Source organism: Myodes glareolus, chromosome 20, assembly GCF_982192425.1.
Source record: "Myodes glareolus chromosome 20, mMyoGla1.1, whole genome shotgun sequence".
Taxonomy (NCBI): Eukaryota; Metazoa; Chordata; class Mammalia; order Rodentia; family Cricetidae; genus Myodes; species Myodes glareolus.
The window spans coordinates 32,240,710-32,249,839 of NC_142045.1; the positions used below are offsets into that span (position 1 = coordinate 32,240,710).

Below are 9,130 nucleotides of genomic sequence, written 5' to 3' on the forward strand. Positions count from 1 at the left end.
TCAGGTCTGTCTTGCAAAGGGAGAGAATGGAACCATCAAGGATGCTGAGGTGGCAGCTATCAGTCCCCACCCTACACCTTCATGTGATACCCAGAGCTAACGTCTGCACACCAGTTGTTCAGTCCTGGTGATGTGGTCTCTCTGATAGCCAATGTTAATCTAACAAAATCACAACACGGTCATTCTTAAACAGTATTACTTATGAGGGGCTTTCCAGAGTTGACACTCTATACTGTGAAGTGCTAATATAAAGATCTTGCTTAGGGCCACATGAAGCATGCCTATGCTGCTGTTTCAAATACATGTAGCTAACTGAGGGCAGAGCACACCAGAGAGAAGGGCAAATAAAGGCAGTTTCAGTAGGAAATCAAGTCAGAGATAAACAAAATCTCCCTGTCAGCCTTGTTTGGTGTTTTTGCTTGTTTTCTTGGTTTTGTGAGGTAGTGTTTCATGTAGCCCAGGCTGCCTTCTTACTCATTATATAGCCAAGGATGTCCTTGAACACCTGATCCTCCCAAATGGTGAGATGATAGTGTCTGCCCTGAGCCCTGCTTCGATGCAACTCTTGAGCTATGTTGTGGGAGTAACTTCCGCTGCCTCAACCAATAATCACTGAAGCAGGAGCCCACAGTGCAGCGGGGAGCGACTTCCGCTCCGTCAGCCAATAGCTGCTGAAATACCAGCCCACTGGGGCGTGGTATATTTCTCTCTTAAAAAGAGAAGCAGTTCCGGATAAGGCCCTCTTGGTTCCGGCTCTTGGTTCCGGTGCTCGGTCTCAGCTGCTGCTCCCGGCTCCTGCTCCAGCGACTAGGCTCCCTTCCTGACGGTTTATGGTGTATGTAAGTTTTACCCCCCGCCAAATAAATAACCCCTTAAAACATAACTGGTGTGAGATTGATTCGTTAATAATTGGCGCCCAGCGTTTGGTTTAAGAACCGCCCCACCCCCCCACCCCCAGCTCGGCCTCCCAGGATACACAGGTCCGGACAGTCTCTGCCGGCTTACTTTGCCCTGTTCGGCACGGATTTTTAAATTTCTCCTTGCAACGTGAGTCAAAGAGCTCACAGCGCAAGCTCCCTTTGAAGTTCCAGCAAGCTGTTTGAAACCCATAACTGATTAGGAGTGCTGAAAGCAGCTTGACCCTTAATCCCAGCACAGGGACACGGGGCCCAAAGCACTAGGCCTCTTTAGCAACAGCGCAGTGGCTGTGTCACGACCCTCTGCATCCGGTTGAACAGAGCAGCAGGGCCTTGTTTATTGCCTTGTTTATTGGCCACTAGAAGCTCTCTGACCTTTTGTGATCTGTGGATTTAACCTCTGGATTTGAGTGTATATATTCTAGAGTTTACTTCCTCAATCAACATCACTGCCACGTGGATTCAGGTGCGCCCCACCTCCTACTGGCAGGCAACGGTCATTACAGGTAAGATTTTTCTTTTCGGTTGAAAATAAATACATACATACATACATACAAGTACAATTTCCTTTGATTGAAAATGTCGGAAAATATTACTATCCAAAAGTTCAATGGTTTTTTCAGTTGCGCTATGGAGGATATTCTGAAGGATGTCTCAGATATTCCTCTTACTTTGTTATTCCTGGGATCTGTTGCTTTTCTGGTGTTTGGCTATTTTATAAGAAAGATACAGTCCTTACAGACTGAATCTACAATGCTGAGGGCAGAGATTAAAACCTTAAGAACAATTCAGACTGATACCAACCTCCTCAAAAAAGAGTTTGGAGATTTCAAAGAGGAGACTAGATCAGAGTTTGGAGTTCTCAAGGAGGAGAATAGATCTTTGTTTGATATGACTCGGTCAACTGGCCAAAATATCAAGAAGGTACAGTCTGATATTGCTTCTTTAGAAGGGAGCGTCACTGCCCTGGAGGAGGGGACAACCAAAATGACGCATAACCTCCAGTCCATGACTGTAAGTGCTGAAACATTAGCTGAGAGGATTATAACCATTGAATGTGAAAATCGGACTTTATCAAAAGGGTATGATAGATTAATTGACAGGATTTCCATACAAGAAGGCACAGTACATGCCATGAGGATTATGTCCAAGGAGGATATCGTGTCTCTGACGGACAAGCTCCATGCCTTAGAATCGTTAATGAAGGCTTTGGAGCATAATACTGGACAGGAGATTCAGGACTTACAGAAGGCAATGGTGAGCAGATTTAATAAGATTGAGGAAATCATAGACTCTGATGAACAGGAGCAAAAGGTAGAAAGGCAACCTTCACCTCAAAAAACTCTCAGTCTACATAGAGTTATACCTGCCTTTCCAGTAATAACATCAGAAAAGATAACTGGCTCCAAAAACCCTAAGGTCGTTAAAGAACATACATGGGAGCCTATACGTATGAATGATCTGAAAGAATTTAAACAAGCAATTGTGAATTATGGACTACATTCATCCTTTGTTAGGGAGATGTTAAAATCCTGGGCTCTGAGCAACAGGGCCACCCCTAAAGATTGGAACCAGCTCACATCAGCTGTCCTTGAGAACGGACCTTTATGGCATTTCAAATGCCTATTCAAACAAGAGGCCAGACTTTTACAACAACAAGAATCAGCGAAAGGAATTGAGGTTTCTCTAGATCAAATTCTAGGGGAAGGACCTTACTCTGATCCTCAGGAACAAGCTCTTTATGATGAAAACATTTTATCCATATGTGCTACAGCAGCTCTAAGGGCCTGGGACAGGGTTCAAGACTCAGGTCAGAGAGTAGAATCGTATGTCAGGGTCAAACAGGGTCAGAGAGAACCCTTTAGTGACTTTTTGCAACGACTAACTAAGGCTGTACAAATAGGGATACCTGATCCAGAAGCAAGAAATATAGTAATTGAGTCTTTGGCTTATGAGAATGCCAATGTAGAATGCAAAAGGATCCTGGGGCCTTTAAAGCTCAGATCAGCGCCTTTGGACGAATGGGTTTTACATACAATGAATGTTGATACATTTGATTATGGCAATGAAACATGGGTACAAGAAGCAATTTCCAAAGGTAAAAGGAGACATCAGATTACAAAATGCTTTCATTGTGGCAAAATGGGACACATGAAAAGGGACTGCAGACAATGGAAGTCCAGGAATAATGCCTCTTCTAGGAATAACAGGAATAGGAGGACTCAGCCTTCAGGTTTATGTAGGAGATGTGGAAAGGGCAGGCATTGGACGAATGAGTGTAGGTCAACAAGAGATAAACAGGGCAACCCGTTGCCATCGGGAAACTCAATAGGGGGCCTCTCGAAGGCCCCCATGGCAAATGTGGTCCAGTCATTTCCGATCACTGCAGAGAACATGCCTCTTCAGGGAAATTAGAATGCCCCATGCCTGCTGTTAAAAGCAATAACGGCCTGAAGGATGAGTTAAATGTGGTGAATGAATCAAGAAATCTAAGAGGACAAAGTAAACGAATATTCTGGCAGACGTCTATAAATGAACAAAGGCCACAGCTAAGAGTGTGTGTAAATGGCAAACTTATTACTGGCTTACTGGACACAGGTGCGGATGTAAGTATCATTACACCAGAGTCTTGGCATCCGCATTGGCCTCTTCAGGAGGTAGATATTCAGTTCTTAGGAATTGGAACCCTATCTCGAGTAAGACAAAGCACGAGATGGGTCAATTGTATAGGTCCAGACGGACAAATAGGAAAACTAAGGCCATATGTAGCAAATATTGCAGTGAATTTGTGGGGCCGTGACCTATTGCAGCAATGGAATACCCAAATTAACATTCCTGCTGCTTCCAGAGCCCATATTTCTGAGGACAATATTACAAGATATTACAGATGGCGGAAACCAGCCATTAGAGCTATACAAGAACACAACACAATTGATGGCTCTTCAGAGGTACCAACAGCCATGCCTCTACAATGGTTGACTGAGAAACCAATATGGACTAAACAGTGGCCTTTAGCTGAGGAAAAGTTACAGGCTTTAGAACAGCTGGTACAAGAGCAATTAGATGCTGGACATATAGAAGAATCTACCAGCCCTTGGAACTCTCCTGTGTTTGTTGTTAAGAAAAAATCTGGTAAATGGAGAATGGTGACAGATCTTAGAGCTATCAACAAGGTTATTCAACCTATGGGCCCTCTGCAATCTGGAATTCCTCTGCCCTCCCTGTTACCAAAGGGATGGCCTCTTATAGTTATTGATCTGAAAGATTGTTTCTTCACTATACCATTACAAGAAAAAGATAGAGAAAAGTTTGCCTTCACAGTGCCTACCTATAATAACTCTCAGCCTGCAAGGAGGTACCAGTGGACCGTCCTCCCACAGGGAATGTTGAACTCTCCCACCCTGTGCCAATATTTTGTAAGCCAACCATTGAAAATTATACGCAAACAATTTCCTACGTCCATAATATACCACTATATGGATGATATCCTGATATCTGATCAAAACAAAGATACCTTAGAAAGGCTGTTTGAAGAAGTAAAACTAGTATTACCTAAATGGGGATTGCAAATTGCTCCTGAAAAAATTCAGAGAGGAGATTCTGTTAATTATTTAGGTTATAAAATAGGCTTACAAAGAATTAAGACTCAAAAGGCACAAATCAGGAGAGACCGGTTACGAACGCTTAACGACTTTCAAAGATTATTAGGAGACATTTCCAGTCTACGACCAGCTGTTGGGATAACACCTGATCTAATAATTCATTTAAACAAAACCTTAGATGGTGACAAAGATTTGAATAGTCCCAGAGAGTTAACAGCTGAAGCAGAAAAGGAACTGATGATGGTTGAGGAAAAATTACAGGAGGCACATGTAGATAGGGTGAATCCAAATTTTAGTTGCGTTCTAGTTATATTGCCTTCCAGAATTTCTCCTACAGGAATTTTAATGCAGAGGGAAGATACTATTTTAGAATGGATTTTTTTACCACACAAACCAAGTAAAAAATTAAAAACTTATGTGGAAAAAGTCTCTGAATTGATTATAAAAGGAAAATTGAGACTTCGTCAATTAGCAGGTATAGACCCATCAGAAATTATAGTGCCTTTCACTGCTGATGAGATAAAAAAAAGTTGTGGGAAGACAATGAACCATGGCAAAGAGCTTGTGCTAATTTTTTGGGAGAAATCAATAACAATTACCCAAAAAGCAAGAGATTTAACTTTATAAAGAGAACTTCTTGGATCCTCCCTCGAATTGTCTGTGATGCTCCAATAACCGGAGCCCATACATTTTATACCGATGCTAATAAATCAGGGAAAGCAGGTTACAAATCAGAAGAATTGAGTAAAGTGGAACAAAGTCCTTATGATTCTGTCCAGAAAGCAGAATTATATGCCATCCTTATGGTGCTTAGGGATTTTAAAGAACCTCTTAATATAATTACTGACTCACAATATGCAGAAAGAGTTATTTTGCATATTGAAACTGCTGAATTTATACCTGATGATACAGAACTGACCTCATTGTTTATCCAGGTACAAGACATGATCAGAAACAGGCTCTGCCCTATGTATATAATGCATATCCGATCCCATACAGGTCTGCCAGGTCCTCTAGCACAAGGTAATGCAGATATTGATCAATTATTGATTGGTAGTGTGCTGGAGGCATCTGAATTTCATAAAAAACATCATGTCAATAGCAAAGGCTTGAAAAAAGAGTTTTCTATTACATGGCAACAAGCTAAGGAGATTGTAAAGAAATGTCCTACTTGCTCTTTTTATAACCAAACACCATTGCCTGCAGGGACTAATCCAAAGGGTATTAAAAGGAATGAAATTTGGCAGATGGATGTGTTTCACTTTCCAGAATTTGGCAAGTTAAAATATGTACATCACACCATTGACACTTATTCAGGCTTTCAGTGGGCAACCGCTTTAAGCTCAGAAAAAGCTGACTCAGTAATCACACATTTATTAGAAGTTATGGCCATTATGGGTATACCTGCACAAATAAAAACAGATAATGGTCCAGCTTATGTATCTAGGAAAATGAAACGATTTTTTGCTTATTATAATATTAAGCATGTTACAGGTATACCATACAATCCTACAGGTCAAGCAGTTATAGAAAGATCAAATCGTACTATAAAGGATATGCTAAACAAACAGAAAGGGACGAAAGATACCCCCAGAAATAGATTGCATAATGCTTTATTAACCTTGAATTTTCTTAATGCTAATGAGAAAGGAACAACAGCAGCAGAGAGGCATTGGATAATGGAAAAAACTTCTGAACTAAACCAACCTGTTTATTTCAAAGACGTGCTGACCTCTCAATGGAGGCCAGGAGATGTGCTACGTTGGGGAAGGGGTTTTGCTCTTGTTTCCACAGGAGAAGAAAAATTGTGGATACCATCAAAATTAATAAAGGTTCGATTTGAAGAGGAGAAACCTCTTGGAAAGGAGAAATGACAGCTCATCCACAATGATGATATTCATAGTTGGTAAGAAAAACATATAGAATGGGGGCAGGGTTCTGTTCTTATCTCCACAGGAAAACACTGATTTTTGAAAAGTTCAAGGGACCCTGGATATCTGAATACTGACAGATGGAAAATAATGGCACAATAAGGACTATCAAGAAAACTGAATAGGTTCTGTAAGTAAAATATACTAAATCATATTTCTAAATTTATAGAGCTGGTTTTAGAGTTGGACTCTGGCTCAGTCCCTCTCTAATTCCAAGCCTGTTGTTAAAAGAAAAACCCAGAATTTCTGGAGTTTCTGTCTCATGTCAAGAGCCATGATATGGGACAGAAAGAAATATGAGTTTAGAAAACATTTTTACTTTTCTTCATATCTATCATACCTTTCAGTGAATATATCTATCATGTCTTTCATTGAATATATGTATGTCTGTATATGTCTATATGATTAATATACGATTATATATTATTATAATCATATAATATATGATATTAATATATGATTAATATATATGATTAATGTTTAATTTTTCCACAATGAACAATAAGTTTTTCCTGCAGTGACATTTGAAGTTTCCAGGAAGAAGATGGGGCCCCATAACAACAACTCCACCTGGTTGATATGACATCATGATACTGATAGCGCTACTACAAGACCTGTTTTGAGTACCAGCTGCACAAGACGATGCCAACGTGGTTAGCTGAAATGATGCACATCTTGTACAACATTCTGGCCAGACCTCCACAAAATACTCAGAGACTATTTGCAATTTTAAAAGACATTGATCTTGAAATTTAACCATCATTTTACTTTCACAGGATCCCCCAGAAAGAACGTCGCCCCCATGACAGCTGGAAGTAATTCTAGAGAACGACGTCCCCTCTCCCAGTAAAGTTTGTCCTTGGGTTTAGGGACATCATTTAGGGGTTGGTTATGATTAGTATAGGGTTGAGGGTTGGGGGAGGAATTTTATAAGCGCAGGAATCAAAAAAAAAAAAAAGAGGGATAATTGGATTATGGGATAATAGCTTTGTACTTGTGAGTTATTGTTTTTGACAAATATATTGGTATTGATTCTTATATATTGATACAAAGTTAAATTATGTTGACTATTTTATGCATACATGCTTCTACCTCTGTTTAAAACATTTTTATGTATTGACATATATATATATTGTATTGATATATGTATATTTTACCATATTGCATTGTACACTTCTACCTCTGATTAAGATACTTATATATTGTTTATGTATTGATATATATATTTACCATATTGCAATGTATACTTGCACATTGTTTATATTTGGAGGTCATATTGTCCCCATTTATTGCACAGTTGTTTACTATTTCAGTCTTTAAGTTAGATAGATATTGAGAATAATATAGATCAATAGTCATCTAAGTTTGTCATTTATAATTAGACTAATCAGGTTCTTTAGATACATAGAGATTATATTCAGTATAGATAGATAATCTTCAACCTCTTCAAAGAGCTGTAGAAAATGGCCTTTAATCTAACTCAGAGTTCTGTGGTAGGGAGACACAATCCTTCCTGGCAACACTGATCTATTCCCGAGAGAATGTTGAGCACCAAAGACACTCCACCTGGAGCCTTTCTTCTTGGTAGAACTGGCCTTTGGGTAAAGAAATGCCCATACCTCAACTACTGACAGAGTTGCAGAGTATCCGTAAATGGATAAAACAGGACTGTCATATCCTGCCAAGACAGGATAAGATAGTTTTGAAAAGTTCCTTGCCTTTGAAAATGGTATGTCAGTTACGTTAGGCCTTAGCCAAAGTTGGTTGCTTCAACGCTGCAAACGTGATTTTGGGTGATTGCCCAGGTAGCCAGTTGTCTCTGTGATTTGTTACATGTTCTGGAAGTTTGATTGCACTTCCTAATTACTTAGGTAACATTATTTCCCTTCTCAGATCTTTGATGGGATTGAAGATTATATAAACGTAGTTACTTTCCTTTTATGACGTGGCCAAGTTATTTCTTATACAAGACTTAAGCTAGTTAGAATAGGATATTTGTATTTATTGTATATAATTGTGCAGGTTTGTACTTACTGTATATAATTTCGTAGTAGGCTTAGAACTCTCTTACTTAAACAAAAGGGGGAGGTGTTGTGGGAGTAACTTCCGCTGCCTCAACCAATAATCACTGAAGCAGGAGCCCACAGTGCAGCGGGGAGCGACTTCCGCTCCGTCAGCCAATAGCTGCTGAAATACCAGCCCACTGGGGCGTGGTATATTTCTCTCTTAAAAAGAGAAGCAGTTCCGGATAAGGCCCTCTTGGTTCCGGCTCTTGGTTCCGGTGCTCGGTCTCAGCTGCTGCTCCCGGCTCCTGCTCCAGCGACTAGGCTCCCTTCCTGACGGTTTATGGTGTATGTAAGTTTTACCCCCCGCCAAATAAATAACCCCTTAAAACATAACTGGTGTGGGATTGATTCGTTAATAGAGCTAACTTGGGGGTGTTCCACAAAATGTCAGGTTTAAGCTTTGGTGACAGATAGCCTTCAAATGGCATAGGTAAGTAATATGTTTTCTTTTACAAGAAGAGGCCATGTGGGTAAATTGAGATATTTTGCAGTTGGGTCTCTAGAAACTCAGGAAATGTAGACTAGAAAACAAGAGATTTGTTAGGGCACAAACTCAGAGAAAGTAGGAAGAGTTAGCCTGAAGGTAAAAATTATACCTTGGATTCAGCAAAGGC

General features: G+C 40.1%; 1 long non-coding RNA gene across 1 annotated transcript; it reads left to right on the plus strand.

The window, feature by feature from the left end:
* Positions 1-575: 575 nt before the first annotated feature.
* On the plus strand, positions 576-8,849 carry LOC148118795 (uncharacterized). Its single transcript, XR_015735758.1, has 2 exons — positions 576-839; positions 6,981-8,849. It is a non-coding gene; the product is annotated as an uncharacterized LOC148118795 (long non-coding RNA).
* Positions 8,850-9,130: the final 281 nt, after the last annotated feature.